Here is a 22,118-nt window from a genome sequence, read left to right on the forward strand (position 1 = left end):
CCACTCTAAGTATGATGGCAAAACTAAACCAAGGCAATGGCTCAGAATATATTCACAATCAATTGAACTAGCCGGAGGAGACGACGATATCAAGACCCTGTTCTTTCCCATGGCACTAGAAACTATGCCCCTCCAATGGTTCGATAAATTGAACCCAGGATCGATCAGAAATTGGGAGGACTTGCAAAGAGCTTTCTAGTGAAAATTTCGCGGGTATCATCACACACCCGATCACTCATGCAGAACTGAAAGGACTCAAGCAAAAGGGAGGCGAAAGTCTCAGAAATTACTATCGATGATTCGGCGAACTAGTGGGCTCAAGTGCATGACATCACCGAACGAGAAGTAATTGAAGCTTTCTCTCACGGAATCATGGCTAGGTGGCAATTTCAAGACTTCTGCAAAGAAAATCCGAGAAACAATGAAGAATTCAGACGAACAGTAGAAAAGATGATTACTGCAGAAGAAAAAACATGAGAGAGGTTCCCGGATAGAAGCAACCAGGACAACCCGGATAAGCAAAATCATCGAAATAGCAGACATCAAGAAAGAAAACATAGACCATACAATACCGTGGCAATGGCCGACAAATCAAAGAAGCTTTCCAAACCCAGAAGATATGATGACATTGAAAACATACGTTGCCCATTGCACCCCAATGGGAGACACACCATCAGAAATTGCTACACTTTCAATGATCGATACACAAGAAAAGATAGTAAGGAGAACACCAAAGAGGACAATCAGAAAAAAGATGAAGACAACCACGACGACAAAGGATTCCAAAAACCCAGGGGAACGGTAGCAGTGATCTTCTTAGGGGCTCCAGATTGCAGAAGCAAACATCAAGAAAAACTAGCACTACGGACTATCATGACAGCAGAACCGGCTATACCAAGATATCTCAATTGGTCACAGTATCCTATCCAATTTACCAGAGAAGACCAATGGACTAGCGTGGGAAACGCAGGCCATTATCCACTGGTTCTAGATCTAACTATTGCTGGTATGACTGTCACCAAAGTATTAATCGACGGGGGAGCTAGACTCAACATCATCTTTTCAGAAACACTAAGGAAGATGGGACTATAACTCGCCAGGATGATCACACCAATAAGCACACCTTTTTACGAAATAGTACCTGGCAAAGCAGCCATGCTGCTCGGACAAATTACTCTACCAGTCACTTTTGGAACACCCTCGAACTACCGAACAGAATTCATCAAATTTGAGGTGGCAGACTTTGAGTCATCGTACCACGCAATTCTCGGACGACTGGCACTAGCAAAATTCATGGCGATACCGCATTACCCATATTTGCTGCTCAAGATGCCAGGACCTAATGGAGTGCTTTCCCTTCGAAGTGACTTGAAACGATCTTTTGACTGCGATGTTCAAGCAATCTAGATTGCAGCCAGAGCACAAGATGACCAAAGTAGAAAAGAAATAGCCACAATTGCTGCAGAGATGAGCCAAGAAGAATTAGAAATACCGGCTAAAAAGCCCAGCATCATCGCACCACCAAAAGAAGCCGACGTCAAGCAAATCGACTTGGGCACTGGCGATACCTCCAAGACAACAACCATCAGTGCTCACCTCTCGGCAAAATAGGAACTCGCGCTCACCAACTTTCTTTGGGACAACAAAGATATCTTCGCTTAGAAGCCGGCCGACATGCCGGGTGTCCCAAGAGAGTTGGCTGAGCACAGAATTGATGCTAATGAAAGCTCCAAGCCTATAAAGCAATGGCTATGACGATTCTCACCTGACAAGAAGGCAGCAATTAAAAAAGAAATCACAAAGCTAATGGTGGCCGGATTCATTAGAGAAATCCTTCATCCAGATTGGCTAGCGAACCCAGTCCTTGTGCAGAAGAAGAACACGGACGAGTGGCGCATGTGCGTCGACTACACAGATCTCAACAAACATTGTCCAAAAGATCCATTCAGGCTACCACGCATTGACCAGATAGTTGACTCAACAGCAGGGTCTGCACTATTATCCTTTCTCGATTGCTATTCAGGGTATCACCAGATCGCATTAAAAGAACAAGACCAGAGCAAGACGTCTTTCATTACTCCATTCGGTGCTTACTGTTACAAGACCATGTCGTTTGGACTAAAGAACGCTGGCGCCACATACCAAAGAGCTATCCAAACTTGCCTTGGGGATCAAATTGGTGAAAATGTGGAGGCATACGTGGATGATGTAGTGGTGAAGACAAAGAACCTAGACACTCTGATTGAAGATTTGAAGCAAACCTTCGAAAACTTGAAGAGATGGAGATGGAAGTTGAACCCAAATAAATGTGTATTCGGAGTTCCCTCAAGACAACTACTCAGATTTTTGGTCAGTCAGCGCGGGATTGAAGCCAGCACCAAGCAAATTTGAGCTATAACAAAAATGGGCCCACCTAGAAACATCAAAGATGTGCAAAAGCTAACGGGCTACATGGCGGTACTCAATCGTTTTATTTCAAGGCTTGGTGAAAAAGGACTACCTTTCTTTAAACTACTAAAGAAGACAGATAAGTTTGAATGGACAGAAGAAGCCAATGAAGCTTTCAAGAAACTTAAGGCATACCTCACATCCTCACCAATTCTCACACCCCCAAGGAAAGACGAAGATATGATGCTATACATTGCGGCGACTACTGCTGTGGTCAGCACGGCAATAGTCATAGAAAGAGAAGAAGAAGGACATGTGTATACAGTACAATGACCCGTATACTACATCAGCGAAGTATTATCTGAATCAAAAATCCGGTACCCGCATGTGCAAAAACTACTCTACGCCCTACTGATCACATCACGCAAGCTTCGCCACTATTTTAAAAGCCACCAGATCATAGTGGTGATAGACTTCCCACTCGGAGACATCTTACACAACAGAGATGCGACGAGACGCATATCAAAGTGGGCAGTTGAACTCGGAGCTCTTAACATCGATTTCACCCCGCGGAAAGCAATCAAATCTCAATCCCTTGCCGATTTTGTGGCCGAGTGGACAGAGATTCAACAGCCTTTATCAGATATAATCCTTGACCATCGGAAGATGTACTTTGATGGGTCACTCAAACTAGGCGGAGCCGATGCAGGCGTTCTCCTCATTTCTCCAGAAGGAAAACAACTCAAGTATGTCCTTCAGATATTATGGCAAGCTACAAATAACGAAGCAGAATATGAAGCCCTCATCCATGGGCTACGAGTGGCAATTACCCTCGGAATAAAGAGATTACTTGTATACGGCGATTCAGCAGTAGTCATCAACCAAGTCAACAAAGATTGGGATTGCACCAAAGAAAACATGGGTGCTTACTGTACTGAAATACGAAAACTTGAAAAACATTTCCAAGGATTAGAAATTCTACACGTCCTGCGCGATTCCAACATTGCAGCAGATGTCCTCACCAAGCTCGGATCAGACATTACGAAGGTTCCACCCGGCGTATTCATAGAAGAGCTATCAGTTCCCTCTATCAAACAACCCGGTGAAACAACCCCTGAAATTCAGGCTAAAGGTGTTCAGATCTTGGTAATCAACACTTCATGGTGCCAAGTTTTCATCGACTATATCAAAGAAAATAAATTGCCAGCAGAAAAAGCAGAAGCCACCCAAGTTGTTCGCAGAAGCAAAAACTACGTTCTAGTAGGAGATAGACTTTACAGAAGAGCAGCATCATCAGGAGTACTCCTAAAATGTGTCTCATTTGAAGAAGGCAAAAAGATCCTAGACAAAATACACTTAGGTTGCTGTGAAAATCATGCCACTTCAAGAACACTGGTGGGCAAAGCATTTCGCACCGGATTCTACTAGCCAACCGCTTTAAAAGACACAGAAGAACTTATCAGAAAATGCAAAGGTTGCCAAATGTTTGCAAGATAAGCCCATGTGTCAGCTCACAATCTTATCTGCATCCCACCCGCTTAGCCTTTTTCCTGCTGGGGGCTGGATCAAGTAGGACCTCTGAAGAAAGCAAAAGGCGGCTTCGAGTACATCTTTGTAGCAATCGATAAGTTCACCAAGTGGATTGAGTACAAACCACTCACGAAATACAGCGTAGCCAAAGCAGTCTAGTTCATCCAAGACATTATGCACCGCTTTGGCATGTCCAATCGAATCATCATAGATCTAGGCTCCCCTTTCATAGCTACATAATTCAAAAGCTGGGCACAAGACTATGGTTTTAGTATAGACTACGCGTCTATTGCACATCCAGAAGCCAACAGACAAGTAGAAAGGGCTAATGGACTCATACTAGCTGGATTAAAACCAAGGTTATACGAAGAACTAGTAGACTATGGGTCCAAATGGATTGAAGAATTACCTAAAGTAGTATGGGGGCTATGAACTCAAATAAGTAGAGCAACAGGCTACTCACCATTCTTCCTAGTTTATGGGTCAGAAGCCGTACTGCCTGCCAATTTGATCTGGACATCACCAAAGATAGAACAATACGATGAAGGAGAAGCAGAACACACAAGAAGATTAGAACTCGACAGCTCAGAAGAAGTCAGGGTAAACGCTACCCTCCAATCAGCTAGATACTTATAAGGTTTAAGACGACACTACAACAAGAGTACCCATCCTCGATCATTACATGTCAGAGACTTAGTGCTAAGAAAGATACAAAAAACTAACGGACGACTTAAGCTACTCAGTCCATGGGAAGGTCCGTTCATTCTCACAAAAGTCACTGGACTAGGCACATACAAGTTAATAACCGAAGATGGAAGAGAAGTCAACAATACATGGCACATCAGCCAGCTAAGAAGATTCTACGCATGAAAACAACTCAGAGGAGAATGCATGAACGAAGCACAAGTGATCAACATTCATGACCTATAAAGATGTTGTTCCTCGACAAAATGTGTATTATGGCTTATCAAACAATCATAATCAATAAAGATGGTTTTTCGACAACATATGTCATATGATAATTAAAGCCCCGAGTTGTTTTCAAAAGAGCAAAATGGCTGAAACATGCCTGAGCCTACCGGCCGAGAGCAAAATAGCTGAAAAGATGCTTGAACCCGCCGATGAGGGTAGCTAATAAGCTAACACCTGAACAAAAGAGCAAAATGGCTGAAACATGCCTGAGCCTACCGACCGAGTGCAAAATAGCTGAAAAATGCTTGAGCCCGCCGATGAGGGTAGCTAAAAGCTAACACCCGAAACAAAAAGCAAAATGGCTGAAAACATGCCTGAGCATCCCGGTCGAGAGCAAAATAGCTAAAAAGATGCTTGAGCTCGCCGATGATGGTAGCTAAAAGCTAACACCTAAAACAAAAAGCAAAATGGCTGAAAACATGCCTAAGCATCCCGGCCGAGAGCAAAATAGCTAAAAAGACGCTTGAGCCCACCGATGAGGGTAGCTAAAAGCTAACACCCAAAACAAAAAGCAAAATGGCTGAAACATGCCTAAGCCTACCGGCCGAGAGCAAAATAGCTAAAAAGACGCTTGAGCCGCCGATGAGGGTAGCTAAAAGCTAACACCCAAAACAAAAAGCAAAATGGCAGAAAACATGCCTGAGCATCCCGTCCGAGAGCAAAATAGCTGAAAAGACGCTTGAGCCCGCCAATGAGGGTAGCTAAAAGCTAACACCTAAAACTAGTCGACCAAAATTAAGCTTCAAAAGACCCTCTAGCTCTTCATTCCGAAAAGCAAGAGGCTCGGGGGCTACATCCAGATAGGAATACTTTTTCCTCAGAAAAGCACAAGCGCCACTCAAGAAAGCACTCGACTGCCGAAGTTTGTCAAGGCAACATTCTATGCCGAGTCGTTTTACATAGCGCAGACAAAAGGTTGTCAACACAAAGATCTACATCTAACAAGTCATAGCGCGGACAAAGCACTCGATGGATCATAGAAGAAAAGAAAAGTACTCGGCAAATCGAGGGATTTCGTCAGGATAACGCACAGAGTTGTTCGCAGAGCAGAGACAAAAACGGGACAAAGTACTCAGCAAGTCAAGTAACTCCGACCACACCCGGGCAAAGAATACATCAACGAAAATAAAGAATCTTCATTTGAAGAGGAGTGTAATATTACAAGAGGCTGGTCAATTGGATCAGGCATTGTCATCAGGAAGGGAAATATCAATATTAAGACTATCTACAACCCTACTGGCTAAATCCTCGACCTCAGGCTCCATCTTCTTAATGACATCAAGGTATTCTTGACTATCAGCTTCCTCTGCTATCTTGGACAGAGGCGCCTCTAGAGCAAGGACCCGGACCTGGGCCAGCACATTCTTGGTACATACTTGAGCACACTTCTTCGCGAACTCTTGGAAACGAGTCAGAATCTGAGGAATGAACTGAGCCCAAGATTGCCCATCATCCGCTGGTGTTCGGAGAACATCAGCTACTGAAGGTAAGGATTTCCACAAAACGTTCCAATTTTTAGTAGCCGTTGCCAGCTTCCCAAACAAGTCTTCAATAGTTTTTTGGGCCTGCACAAGATCTTTATCAGCTCCACGCCTGATCAACTTAGCAAGTGCAAGTTCTTCTTTAGCACGAGTAGTTACCTCCTCAGCCTTGTTATGACTTGTACGAACAAGAGCCTTCATTTCATCAATGCCCTCTGAGAGCTTTTTTCCTTCAACTCGGAGAGCTGGACAAGACACCAAACAACAAGTCAGCAGGAGGGAAAAGTTTGAATACTGAAAGAAACAAAGAGAACTCGGAATACCTTTACATTCTTTCTTCATGGCTTCCAAGCTCTTCATGGCCTCTGAGTTCTTTGAAGCCTCCCAGATAGCAGCATCTTTCTGTTTCCCCAACTCCTGGGCAACAGTGTCTCTCTGTTTCTCTACCTCTACCACCCAGGCACAGAGAGCCTTTTCCTCTTTTTGATGCGACTTACGCTCAGTCTCCAGCTCAGCCCGGAGGAGGTCAAGGTCAGTCTTCAGAGAACTTACCTCGGAGGACAACTTCTTCTCGGTTTTGGACAAAAAGAAGAAGCCAGTATGGTCACGAGAGAAAGTCTAAACAATTAAAGATAGAGAAAAATAAGTCATAAGGATGAAGGCAAAACAAATAGCCTAAGAAAGAATCTCAGAAAAACTTACGTGAAGCTTCTCCCCAAAAGAAGTCGTAGAAGACGCCAAGCTCCCCCAGGCTGCGGTCAGCTCCGATAGCCGATGGGTGGCATCGAACTGTTGCACCATGTCATCAGAAAAAGAGGGACCGCTAGAAGCAAGAGAAGGGGAAGGAGAGGCCGGCTGGGGCGAAGAAGGAACAACCAAAGCAACCTCCAGGGAAGCTAAAGCCAATCCCTCGGAAGGACCTGACGCGACGACCACAATCACCTCTGGGGCGGCCAAGTCCGCAACTTCACCAGATAGCTCCAAAGCCCCCGCAGCAACTTCACCAACAGTATGTTGTGAGCCCTGAGGCTCGGAACTCAATGGCATGGCGAAAGGTTGAGAAGAAGTAGATGAAGAAACGAGAGAAGACGAAAGACTGAAAATTGATAAAAATCACCGATGAGAACCAGAAGAAGGAAGACAGAAGCAAAAGGATGAAACCAGAATCTACTCACCCAGCCACTTTCTTCTTTGCGAAGCCAAAAGAAGGCCTCGCAGGGGGGACCACGACGGCAAAAACATCCCTGCCACCCGACGATGGGAGCGGGATAGCAGATACCAGAGCCACGGAAGAAGCCAGGGCTAGAGCCATGGAAGAACTCTACACTGGAGGAGCGGTAGAGCTCGGTACCGAGGCTACCAAGGAACTCAACACCGGAGCTTTAGAAGAAGTCGGCGCGGGAGCCTCAGAAGAACTCGTACCTGATGTCCGGTTACTTCAAAAAAGTTCAAAACTAAAAGTCAAGACAAAGAAGAAAAATCTAATGCAACAGGAATATGAAAACAACTCACCACCACATGATAAGGGGTACTTCGTCATCCTCCTCTCCCTCAGCCAAGGAAACCAGAGCACCTGCTGGAAAAAGAATAAAAAGTACTCGGTTCAAGAGAGAAACAGGAAAACAGAAGAACAAAGAGTATTAAATGTGCTCACCTAAGAGCATGCTAGCAACAACTGGAGTACCTGAGGGAGTACTTGGTTTGCGAGGCTTCTTGGAGACAGGCAGGCCAGATGAAGACCCATCCGTTCGCCCCCTCTTCAGGGCACTACGAGGACCGCGAGGGACTAGATGAGGAACATATTCTTCATATACATCAACAAATCCGGAAGAAACCCTAGGAAGGGCTGTGGAGGTTGGGGACTTACTAGTTGTAGAAGTTCCAGCAAGTTTATCCCTAGTCTCCGCCACGACAGGGAGAACATCAAGAGGGATCGGGTCAACAAAGTTCCATCCAAGCTCCTATGAAAAAGGATAAAACTGCAAGACAAGGAAGAGCTAAGCAAAAATGGATGCAGCAAGAGTACATAAAGTACCCAAACAAAGAGATAGACAACTCACAGCTGGGGGCGGGTTGTTGGCAGAGAACTCAGAGACAGTAGGAGGAATAACGCTCACTCCTTTCAGCATCTTCTGGAGATGCTCGAGTACCTCCTCATCGGTCAGCTCAAGAGCTGGGACCATGCATGAAGGATCCTCAGCCCCAGAATACTCGAAGCTAAGGTGCTCCCGCTCTTTCAAAGGCTGGACTCGACGACGAAGAAAGCTCGAGACAATACCAAAACCGGTTAAACCCTGCTGTTTTAGCATGCTAATCCTATCAAGGAGTGGCTGGATCACTTGAATCTCAGTGGGTGACTCAAGTTTCTTGTCTCATCGGTCATTCACCATAGGACCAGATCCAGAGTGGATGACAAGGGAAGGGATCAAATTAGCGGCATAAAACCAGTTGGCACGCCAATCTTTTATAGAATCGACCAGGTCATAGTCAAAGAACTTGATCTTAAGACCCTGGTGAAACTTAATCCCGCAACCACCAAGAACGCTGGTTTCTTCACGGCGGGGTTGAGGTTTCAGACGAAAGAAGTAGCGAAAAAGAGATAGAGAAGGAGGGACTCCGAGGAAAGCTTCACAAAGATGAATGAAAATGGAAAGATGGAGAACGGCATTAGGGGTTAGATGGTTTAGACTAACCCCGAAATAACCAAGAAACTGATGAAGGAAGGCAGAAGCAGAAAGGCAAAGTCCGGCACGGACAAAGGAAACGAAGAGGACAATCTCACTAGGACCTGGAGTAGGAACCCGATGCTTGCCCGGAACTCTCCATTCAGCGATGACTTTGCTTTGGATCAAGCCGTCGCTGACGAGCTCGCGCAGCTGATCTTCGCTTGTTGTTGGAGCCAGCCAAACCTTCTGAGCAGCCCTCATGGCCACGAACTCTTGGTTCTCAATCAAAGAAAGGGATGACTCCTTGTCCATGAAGGTCGCCTAGGACTTGCTCGCGGTTTTCTTCTTACCCATGAACTAGCGGAAGCAAAAAGGTATTGGGGAAGATGAAGCCAGATGGCGGCGCTAAGGACGGCGGCGGCAATGGTGACGGTGGATGATTAAGAGCTAGGGTTTGAAGGCAAAAGAAAGGCAGTAAAGAGAAAGAGGACGAAGGGTCTATAAATAAATTTTACAGCGTTAGAAATAGCCCACCAGGCCCATTAAAACACCGTGTGAGAACGCAACGATCCATTTACCGACGCAGCTAAAATGACGGAGGGCACAAATCCACACAACGGTACAAACCAATAGGCAGATTTTAGACTTATCCATCCAGCACTACTGCGGAGCCATCAGATAACTGCAAGAACAACCCATCCTCAAAGAAGAAAGGAAGGGTAACTTTTGAAGGAACAAAAGAACTCGGTTCTTGATAAAAAGAACTCGGAAATTCCATAAGCAATACAGCAGGAAAAAGTATGGCAACTAAGAAGGCAAGAATCTTTTTATTACAAATGAAATCAAGAAGTACGAGATTACACATCTTACAAGACCCGACGAACTCGGTACTACAACAAGCAAGGTAGCAAAGAGGAACCCGGACATAGCTAGGCTCTAGAACGACTACGTGTTTCAATTTGCTGCCAGGTAGAACAAACCGCCCTCGGCTACACTGTTTTCTTCAAAGGACAAACACAGTGCATCCAAGACGAAAATCAGCAGCATAGCAGGAAAGCATGGACCAAAGGAGGCTGGCAGGCATCTGTCTACCCAAGCCCAACATGATGCAGGATCAGGTGTTGATCTGCATCGGACAGCCGCAGGGCAGACAAAGAGCGCCAGCCAGGAACTACCGGATGAAGGAACGAAGCCTACATCACAAGACTTCCTCCAACTACCGCCACCAACTTCCTGGTGCAACGCCACTGCAGGATTAGTCTACCTCTAACCCTATCACAAGACTTCCTCCAGCTACGACGAGATACACAACAACTACAAGATACGCCTGGGGGCTGCTCAACTTCACAAACTACCATATCCATGACTACAAAGACTTCAGGCCACACAACAGAATGCTCAATGATTCAAAAACAAGCACCACAGGAGGGTATTTATTGACCAAAAGAGCAGCGCACATGAACCGGGAGCACCAAAGGTAAAGACCTGACAAAGGAAACAGTGAAAAGATAGAACTTAATGAAAAAGGACCCAGGCGTGAAGGAACAGTGACCAAGGACAAGCATATTCGAAAGGATATACCACCATGGTACAACCCGTCAACAAACAGCATTTACACCCAACCAACTCCATACAACTACATCTAACAACAGCAGACTATCAAAGAATATGCCAAGACCTCGCATCCGAGTTCTTCCTGAACAAAACAACACGGATATACGCTCGGAGGCTGCATGTTGTGAAACTACTCGGATGATGGTTTAATCCAAGACTAAAAGGCTGCTTCAGAAAGATGCCACAAAACTACTCGGATGATGACATAATCCAAGTCTCGGGGATTACTTCATAACACAATTTTTCAAACAACATAAAGATTCAAGACCCTCCAACTTTTTGTTCCAAATAGCAAGAGGCTCGGGGGCTACACTCAGTGAGTGCACTTTTTCTTTGAAAAAACGCACGTCACCAAAAGACTTCCTCAACACAGACCACTTCAAGACATTACGACAAAAAGAACCCGGAACGAGTCATATTTGAATTCTTTTTGATAAAACTTCAACGAACAATTAGAGCAACTTCAAGACAAGATCCTCCAGCTCCTTGTTCCAAATAGCAAGAGGCTCGGGGGCTACAACCAGATGGATGTACTTTTTCTTCAAAAAGCACTCACCACCCGAAGATCCCAAGAAGCGCTACAAGGTTTCACTCCAGAAAGCACTCGGATGATGTTTGTTCCTACTCAACAAGACCTGGAGGAGCAAAACGAGACTTTCAGAGCTCAACCATGAAGTGCTCGGGGGCTTGTCGATGCGGGACCTATAGGATACCCCGCAAGGGAGAGAGAAGATCTAGTCCAACTAGGATTCTTCCCATATAATCTTAGTAGTAGTACTATTCAGTAATCCTACTAGAAACTCTCATTATAAACCGACTAGGGCTCTGGCCTCCTAACTATATAAAGGAGGGCAGGGCTCCTGGGGAAGAGGACGACAGAGAACAGAACAACAATTGGACAACACAACACTTTACAATCAATCCAACGCAAAGGCTAACGCCGACTGGACGTAGGGTTGTTACTCGATCCACGATCGAGGGCTTGAACCAGGATAAATCAACTGTCTCTTGCGTTAACCATTGAGTTCAGCATACGTCAAAGCCCAAACATACTGCCCCAGGTACCCCCGTGGTAGGCTATCGGTGGTAAAATATCGACATTTACCTGTACAACATATAATGCGTTTGTCAACCTTAGAGCACGCTCTTGATTTTAATTCATCACTGCCAATTGCAAACCTAGGTTTACTCAACCTTGATGCCTTCTGTGCAACAAAAATATGAAATATGCCTAGCCTAAAATTATGCGGTTGTAGGTTAACTCTACTTTGAATAACATAGAGTAGGATGTCCATTTTTAGATTGCCCTTGAATATCTGAGATGATGGATAGTTTGTTCATGACTTACAGTGGACACCTAAGGAAGGGGAAACCGGACAGCGTTTTTTCAGGATGGACAAGGTGTTAGCTTCCTATGCTACAAAACCCTCAGATTGTTGCCATCTGAAACTTTTTTACGAAAGATTTTTTTCTCTTATTATTGTCTATTGGACGCCGACAATACATGTTCTAGGTATTTGCATGTAACTCGCTTTTCTTTTCGGACCTATGAACTCTGATTGTTGCTAGGCAAGCAGATGGAGAAATGGTGGCAGCAAGGACAGCCAGATAGGACAGTATGATGAGTTCTTATTTAACCCAACCACTTCAATTGTGTAATTCTTCTTGGCAAACATGATAAAATGTAGGAATGGATTTATTTTTTCATTCATTTAATATGTCTTCATTGCTTAGACACAAATGACATGCTCTATTGTGCCACCACTGGTGTTGCGTTTCTGTAATAATATAATCCTGTTTCTCGGTTAACCTTTGCTGAACAAACGTGCATTGTTAAACATAGTGTGTGCACTGGCCTTGATTATTTCTTATGTCATTGTAAGGTTTAGTTCTTGGGCTACTGGATAAAGGAGAGGGACACGAGCGCACGAATGCGCGCGCCTTTCTACTAGTATATATATATATAAGATGTCCCTGCTGCGGGTAACCAAGACTTTTACAGGCTTACAGCTGTATATTGAACAACACTACTATTTTACAAGTCTCCAAATCCAATGGCAGTGAAAAATAGCTGTAGTTTCCTTGTTTTATGAATCAAGTTTTACTTTTACCGGCACATCAATTTCCACCTCCTAAAATTTAGTCCCTGTCACGTCGAATGTTTGACACATACATAAAGTATTAAACGTATACTAATTACAAAATTAATTACACAGATCGAGACTAATTTATGAGATGAATCTATTAAGCCTAATTAGACTCATGTTTAGTGTCGGGTTTATAAACCCGAGGTCCCTCGTCCAACAAAGGCTCGACCCAAGCAGACAATGCGTAACTCATGGGCCGGCCCAAGTATCTGAACAACAGGCTAGAAGGACTATCCAATCACCGACCGGAGCACTCATTTTGATCTCCAGCCTGACCGACCGGATCCCTGGTACCGCCATCTTTCTCCTTCTCATTTGTAACCCTACTGCAAACTTCGAGCACCTAGGCTCAGGAATAAAGTCACCGACCGACTCAAACTGGACGTAGGACACATTGCCTGAACCAGTATAAACCCTGCGTCATTGAGTGCTAGACCACCTCCGATCACAACATACGACAAAACTAGAAATATTTACTTGTTGGGCACTTTCTGCACCAACAGTTGGCGCTGTCCGTGGGGAAGACGATTTACGTTCAACACTTTTTTGGTCATCGGATGGCCCATTTTTCCACCACCTTCGCTGTGGCGGGCTCAGGCAATACGATTCGCTTTGGCTCACTAGAGTTTCTAGCACTCCCACCTGTTGAGATGTGGGTTCTACCTGTCTTCGAGCCATTCCAGGCCTTCCTCCTCGAAAGCTTGGACTTTGTCGCCGACCGGCTCGGCGTACTACACCTCCACGAGGAGGCACTCGTTTCGGCGCTTGTCGGAGGGGCGCCCTCCATCGACTCTGGGACGCACGATGACTTCAACGACGAGGCATCTACGCTTCATTCTGAACAAACTCTATGCTCAAACCCCGCTGTGAGTAATATATATACTATAATTTATTCTCTATTTACTATCTCCCACAGATTATCCAGAGGGACCGTATTTACCGCATCACGGACACCATACGATCGGTTTTCCTATGGTCTCACGTTTCCCATGGATGCGTGTGCTCGGGGGCTCTGAGGGACACTACCGCCATTCCCCCTCACATCTAAATTCGTGGGAATGGCGAGCTATCCTCCTACCACTTTCCACGAACTCCCGAATAATGAAGGTGAGAGCGACGTCTCTAGCATCAGCAACGTGGCACCTAGACACCGTCCATCCTAGGAGTGCGCTATGGCAGACGCTCTAGGATAGCCACCGGTTGTTGCGGAGTCTGTGCAAACTCATACCCCTCCAGACTCGTGTGGGGGGGCCTCTCATTTGTGCAAGGGCACACCAAGGAATTACGACAACGGTGGCAGAACCAGTCGCCGCCTGCATCGGCAAGCTTGGTGCAGCATGTTGCGCCCCATGCGCATAACCCGACGGGCGGCGCCCAGGGTCACACTCGCTAGGTACAACACGACATCATGAATGAGGGGAACGATCTCCCACAGTTCGCTCGGGCTAGCCAAAACATCGCTACTGCTACAATGCTTCTACGTAATGTTCCTGAGCCCGTCAACCCCTAGGAGCGGGCAGTCTACTGGAACCTCCGGGTTCTAGTAGAAGTCATCGCCGTACAACAAGCGGAAAGCTCTGCATCATGACTCTGACACGTGCCCTCTCTCTCCCCACTAGGGGAGTGGGGACATGCCAGATGGATCGCTCCATCCGTTCATCGCTACAGCCGCTAGGTGAGGCTTGGGAGGTAGCTGTTGCACCTCGGTCCGACCTAGCGCCTGCTCCACATCGACCGCCGATACACGAGCGGCCCAGTCCGCACCAGGATGCTCGCAGCATCTTCAGTAATCGGCATCGGGCCCGACATGATGATGACATCCACCGGGCGGTGAAGAGAGCGGGCGACACAAATCCTGGCCAAACCATCGAGGGGAGTGATAAAACACGCCCCAGGCATGGTCGTCGGGCAGATGACCGGAGTCCCAGCCCTAAGGGCCCAGGACCACGGGCCTTTGATCGGCATATCCGGAGAGCGTCGTTCCCACAACGCTTCCGACCGTCCACCAACATCACCAAGTACATCAGGTAGACAAACCCTGATATTTGGCTCGAAGATTTCTGGCTCGCCTACCGAGCTAGACGGGTGGATGATGACTATTTCATCATTCAATATCTCCCTATCTGCATGGGGGAACATGTTCGGGCATGCTTAAATTCCTCCCGCGCGACAGCATCCGCGAGTGGGTGGACCTCAAGAGGATGTTCGTCGGAAATTTCTAGGGGACGTATGTTCGCCCTAGAAACTCCTGGGACCTCAAGAGTTGCAACTTCCTCCCTAATGTCGTTGACGCGGACATCATCAGCTCATTCCTCTTTAGGACGACCTGCGAGTCCCTGATCCACAATTTTGGATGCCTGAAGCCCCATACCACCCGTGACCTACTCGACATCGCCACTAACCACGCCTCCGACAAGGAGACGGTCGGAGTAGTCTTCAACAGGGGCTGGGACAAAGGTAAGGCCAAGCACATAGACCAAGACGAGGGCCCCTCCACACAGAGGGGCAAGAAGAACAAAAAGGAACGACGTCGATCGAACAACACCACGTTGGTCGCCGTGGCTGATCGCACGGGCAAGCAGCCTCAACAGGGACTACCTAACCACTTCAAGAAACTCATGGACAGTCCGTGCATCAACCACGCCTACCCTATCAAACACCACTACAAGGACTATGAGCTCCTCAAACATTTCCTATGATAGGCCGGCGGGCCGAAAGAAGGGGATGGCAAAGAGGCGGCAGCCAAGAAAGGAGGTGCGACGGGCAAGGACGGAAATGGTTTCCCCAACGCTGATGAATGCATCATGATCTTTGGTGGATCTGACACCATCTAGTCTAAGTGCCAGCACAAGGTATGCTATAGCGAGGCATGCACCTCCGAGACGGCCATCCCCTCCTTCCTTAGCTGGTTGAAATCTCCGATCACCTTCGATCAGAGGGACCATCCCTCCCACGTCGTGAGATTGGGCGCTACCTGCTCATCATTGATCCCATAGTCCACAAGAAGCGCCTCACCAAGGTGCTGATGGATAGAGGTAGCGGCCTCAACATCCTATACATTGACACCCTCGACGCCATGCGCATCCCCCGGTTGGAGCTCTGCCTGGCGGGCTCTCCCTTCCACGGGGTGATCCTAGGAGCGCAGGCATACCCGCTCAAGCAGATCGACCTGCCCATCACATTCGACAACAGAGCCAACTTCCACTCGAAGGTCCTCACCTTCGAAGTGGTGGACTTTCTAGGGTCCTACCATGCCATCTTGGGGCGGCCATGCTATGCCAAATTCTTGGTAATCCCCAACTACACCTACCTCAAGCTGTAGATGCTGGGACCGAACAGTGTCATCACCATGAGTAGCGCCTTCTTGCATGTCTTCACATGCAACCACGAGCACTACAAGCTCACCACTGTGGTCGTCAACTCATCCGAGCTCTTGTGGCTCGGGGAATCATCGATCCCGGCAGTCCCCGACTGCAACAAACCAACCTCCTTGATGGTCTTCCGTCCGCTCAAGGAAACCAAGGCAGTGGGGGTCGACCCCAGCAACCCAACCAAGACGGTGCGGATCAGGACCTAGCTCCTGGCCAAAAAGGAATACGAGCTCATCAACTTCCTATGCGCCAATCACGATGTCTTCGCATGGCAGCCTTCTGACATGCTGGGCATACCATGGGAGGTTGCTGAGCATGCACTACACCTCATCCTAGGCTTGAAGCCCGTCAAGCAACGCCTACGTCGCTTTGACGATAAGAGGCATAGGGCCATAGGCGAAGAAATCATCAAACTCTTGGCAGCCAAATTTATCAGAGAGGTATTCCACTCCGACTGGCTTACCAATCCCGTTCTTGTTAAAAAGAAGACCGGGAAGTTGAGAATGTGCGTTGATTATACTAGCCTCAACAAAGCGTGTCCAAAGGATCATTTCCCTTTGCCACGCATAGACCAGATAGTCGACTCCACCTCAGGTTACGAGATCCTCTCCTTTTCTAGATGCCTACTCGGGCTATCACCAGATCGCGATGGAGTCTAATTAGCTCGCAACCTCGTTCATTATCCCGTATGGTTTGTACTACTACGTAACCATGCCTTTCGACCTAAAGAACGCTGGCACCACCTACCAAAGGTGCATGCAGCAATGCTTCACCGACCAAATCGACCCACTCGAACAGCCTGATCAGGCCGAGCGGCCAAAACCAACAATTAGCGTCTATGTTGATGACATAGTGGTCAAAATGGCTCAAGCTTGCGACCTGATCGTAAATTTGGCCGCAACATTCACGAACCACCGTAGGTTCAACATTAGGCCGAATCCCAAAAAATGCCTTTTTAGGGTTCCAAAGGGGAAGTTGTTAGGATACATTGTATCCGAGCATGGCTGAAAGGTCCTAATGGCTAGAGGGGGTGAATAGCCTATTAAGGATTTCTACAACAACACTTAACAAACCGGTTAGACAATTATGAGGCGAAGCAAGTGTTGCCCTAGCCTACTAAAAATGAAAGTCACCTACCACAATTCTAGTTTCTATAGTTTCTATCCACACAATGGTTATAGCACTACACTAAGTTAGTGTGCTCTCCAAAGCTAACTAAAGAGCCACACTAACCAAACTAACATGCTCTCACAACTAGCTACACTAAAGAGCTTGAAGACTAGTTTGCGGTAATGTAAAGAGAGAGAGCAAGTTAGTTATACCACCGTGTCGAGGAGTAAACCAATCAATCACAAGGATGAATACCAATGAATACCAATCACCTCAGAATCAAATGATGACACAATGATTTTTATCAAGGTTCACTTGCTTGCCGGCAAAGCTAGTCCTCGTTGTGGTGATTCACTCACTTGGAGGTTCATGTGCTAATTGGCATCATGCGCCAAATCCTTAATAGGGTGCCATATAACCAACATAAGATGAGGATCACATAAGCCACGAGCAATCCACTAGAGTACCTTTTGGCTCTCCACTAGGAAAAGGTCAAGAAACCCATCACAATCACCATGATCGGAGCAGGAGACAATCACCAACCTCTGCTCGATGATCCTCGCTGCTCTAAGCCATCTAGGTGGCAACAACCACCAAGAGTAACAAGTGAATCCCGCAAAACACGAACACTAAGTGCCTCTAGATACAAACACTCAAGCAATGCATTTGGATTCTCTCCTAATCTCACAAAGATGATGAATCAATGATGGAGATGAGTGGGAGGGCTTTGACTAAGCTCACAAGGTTGCTATGTCAATGCAAAATGGCCAAGAGAATGAGCTAGAGTTGGCTATGGGGCTTAAATAGAAGCCCCCATGAAATAGAGATGTTGTACCCCTTCATTGGGCACAACACGGGGTGACTGGATGCACCGATCAGATTGATCGGATGATGGACCTCAGTGTTCGGTCGCGCGATGCATGCCACGTGTCCCCTCTCATCAAATACTAAGCGCCCGATCCCAACGGTCAAGTGATGACCGGACGTGATGCTGTGAAGTGACCAGACACTGGACCCTAGTGTCTGGTCATTTCCAGTAAGCATTTAGAAGCGAGAAATCACAACCGAACGCATCTGGTCATGCTCGATCGGACTCACCCAGCGTCTCCTCTTTGCGCTGCCACATTAGCAAGATCGGACGCACCCCTTCAGCGTCTGGTCACCAAGTGACCTAGTGTTCGGTCGCAGACCGATGCCAGCGCCTTCACGCATCCACTGACCGGACGCGCTGGTCCTACCAATACCAGCGTCATGTCACTTACAGTGACCTCCGTCTTTTCTCTATAGAGCGCCGGTGGCACCGGCGGAGTATCCGCACTCTACGGGCGGACACTCCGCCGGTGAAGTTCCTAACCTTTGCTTAAATGTGCCAACCACCAAGTGTATCACCTTGTGCACATGTGTTAGCATATTTTCACAAACATTTTCAAGGTGTTACACTCCACTAGATCCTAAATACATATGCAATGAGTTAGAGCATCTAGTGGTACTTTGATAACCGCATTTCGATACAAGTTTTACCCCTCTTAATAGTACGGCTATCGAACCTAAATGTGATCACACTCTCTAAGTGTCTTGATTACCAAAACAAAATAGCTTCTATTATTTATACCTTTGCCTTGAGCCTTTTTTCTCTTTCTTCTTTTTAAATCCAAGCGCTTGATCATCACCATGGCATTGCCACCATCATGATCTTCACAATTTCTTCATCACTTGGAGTAGTGCCACCTATCTCATAATCATTTTGATAAACTAGGCTAGCACTTAGGGTTTCATCAATTCACCAAAACCAAACTAGAGCTTTCAGCGGCATCGAGGCCAACCCTGAAAAGATCATGGCTATCTCTAGCATGGGTCCCATACGCAACGTCAAGGGCGTGCAAAGGCTGATCGGCTGCCTGGCCACTCTGAGCTGGTTCATCTCTCGGCTCGGCGAACGAGGGATGCCGCTCTACAAGCTCCTTAAAAAGACGGACGCCTTAGTCTAGACCAAGGAAGCTCAGTAGGCTCTAGAGAGCCTCAAAGCATCCCTGACATCGGCCCCAATCCTCATCGCTCCTGAACGAGGAGAACTCCTCCTCCTCTACGCCGTGGCCAGCAACCATGTGGTAAGTGCCGCCCTAGTCATCGAGAGAGAGAGGAACCAGGACACCACCTTAAGGTCCAGCGACCCGTATACTTCATCGGAGAAGTACTCACCGACCCCAAGGTCCGGTACCCCTAGGTGCAGAGACTCATATACGTCGTTCTAATGGTGACCCAGAAGCTCCTGCACTACTTCACCAATCACAAAGTCACGGTCATCACTTCATACCCACTCAGAGACATCATCCATAACCACGATGCCATGGGATGGATCTCCAAGTGGGCACTCAAACTCATGGGCCACCACATCAGGTATATCCCCTGTACCGCCATTAAATCTCAGGCTCTCATGGATTTTATTGCCGAATGGACAGAGGTGCAGCTACCGACCCTGGACGTCACCCATGAGTACTAGACAATGTACTTTGACAGGTCCGTAATAGCGCCCGGCTCGGGGGCTAGAGTGGTTCTGATCTCCCTAGATGGGAGTAGGCTAGGCTACGCCCTCTGCCTCCACTTTTCAACCTCAAACAATGTCATGGAGTACGAGACTCTCATCAACGGGCTATGCATCACCATCAAGCTTGGCGCTACATGACTCTATGTTCGCGACGACTTAGAGCTGGTCCTTGATCAGGTCATGAAGGAGTCCTCTTGCAAAAGCCTCCTCATGGCAGCATACTGCCAAGAGGTGCACAAGCTCGAGGATAAATTCTAGGGGATCGAGCTACATCACGTCCCCCGAAAGGACAACGATGCCGTCAATTTTCTTGCAAAATTGGTCGCCAGGTGGGATCCATCCTCGAGTGGGGTCTTCATCAACGACGTCCATGAGCCGTCTACCCGCATCTTGGAAGGTCTGGTCCAAACACACCCCGACGCCCAACTAGCACCCGAGGGCTCTGACCCCGACGCCAAGCCAGCGCTCGGGGGCTCCAATCCTAGTACCTCTATAATGACGTCACCCACTGACATCGCCATATTGGCACTTGATCAAACCGACTGGCGGGCCCCTTTACTCGCCTACCTCCTCGAGGAGGTTCTTCCACCTGAAAGGACTGAAGCCCGATAGATCGCTCGACGCGCCAAGACCTTCGTCACGCTCGGTGACGAACTCTACAAACAGAGTCCATGGGGGATACTCATGAAGTGCATCCCCACCAACCAGGGGAAGCAGCTCCTCCTCAAGGTCCATGTTAGAATTTGTGGACATCACGTGGCCCCAGGGTCGCTGGTCGGAAAAGCCTTTCGCCAAGGTTTTTACTGGTCCACCGCGCTATGAGATGAGAGGAGGTCGTCCGCAGGTGTGACGGATGCTAGTTCTATGCCTGGCAAACCCATTTGTCGACGTAGGAGCTCCAAGCCATCCCTATCACCTGGCCATTCGATGTCTGGGGCCTCGACATGGTGGGACCCCTCAAAAAGGGCTCAGGCGGTTTCACTCACCTACTCATAGCAATCGACAAATTCACCAAGTGGATAGAGGCCAAGCCCATCACCAACATCCGCTCGGAAGAGGCGGTTAAATTCTTCCTCGACATCATCTATCGGTTCGGCGTTCCTAACTGCATCATCACTGACCATGGGACTAATTTCATCAGGAAAAAGTTCCTAGACTTCAGTGATGGATACGGCATTAGAATCAACTGGGCCTCGGTTGGACACCCACGTACTAACGATTAGGTCGAGCGTGCCAATGGCATGGTCCTCCAAGGACTCAAGTCACGCATCTTCGACCGACTCAACAAGTACACCAGACGATGGGTTGTAGAGGTCCCAGTGATCCTCTGGAGCCTAAGAATGACCCCAAACCGATCCACAGGGTTCACACACTTTTTCCTGGCCTACAGAGCTGAGGCAGTGCTGCTCTCTGACCTCGACCACGGTGCCCCAAGAGTGAAGGCTTTCGACCATGACCGAGCCATGGAGACTCAGCAAGACGCAGTCAACCTGCTCGAAGAGGCCTGTGAGACGACCGTCATCCGCTTCGCTCGCTACCAACAAACCCTGCGTAGGTACCACAAAAGGAAGATCAGGGGGAGGATACTCGAAGTCGGCAATCTCGTACTCCGGAGGACCCAATCAATGAAGGAAAAACACAAACTCTCTCTACCATGGGAAGGGCCCTATACGGTGACCGAAGTAATCTGACCAGGCACCTACCGACTAGAGGACAACAAAGACAACGTTCTCACTAACACTCAGAACATTGAACAGCTACGTCGTTTTTCCCCTAAATTTGGTCTTACCGCTTTTTAGTCAAACACTTGCTCCTATAAAAGCACCCTAGCCTGAGCATTTTTAGCCTGGGTCGCTCAGGGCTTCCATGAGGGTACAATACTAAATATTAACTTTCTTTTTTACTATCACATGGTAAACAACTTTGTCCTCGAACGGAAGCACATTCCATTTCTTTGATTGCCCTACATGACTCTGTTCTTACTCCCAACCGAATGCACCCCGCCATGACCTACGGTTATAAACAGTCAAGCCCCATGGGCCATGCCCAGGTTCTTAATAGGTGCAGCCTACGGAACTAATGGGTAGATGCGAAAAAGAAAGGATAAAAACAAAGCTATGTTAGGTTAAAAAATAAGGAATGGATAATGGTTCTGTCACAAAAACAAAACTGATGTATTCATTGATACAAAAATTGTTCACATGGGGGCTCACCCACGAACTCAGCTATTACATTTTCTTAAAACTACTTCCATTCCAAATACTATTGTGGCCGCTCGACAACATCGCATGACA

General features: G+C 47.4%; 1 long non-coding RNA gene across 1 annotated transcript in view; it reads left to right on the plus strand.

Annotated features, from left to right (window-relative positions):
• The window catches only part of LOC136552980 (uncharacterized), a 29,301-nt gene extending 16,732 nt beyond the window's left edge, over window positions 1-12,569 (plus strand). Inside the window, exon 3 of the long non-coding RNA XR_010782901.1 lies at window positions 12,002-12,569. This is a non-coding gene — a long non-coding RNA (uncharacterized lncRNA). The remainder of the gene's footprint in view (window positions 1-12,001) is intronic.
• The last annotated feature ends 9,549 nt before the right edge of the window (window positions 12,570-22,118 follow it).

The sequence above is a fragment of the Miscanthus floridulus genome, chromosome 4, assembly GCF_019320115.1.
Source record: "Miscanthus floridulus cultivar M001 chromosome 4, ASM1932011v1, whole genome shotgun sequence".
NCBI classification, from domain to species: domain Eukaryota; kingdom Viridiplantae; phylum Streptophyta; class Magnoliopsida; order Poales; family Poaceae; genus Miscanthus; species Miscanthus floridulus.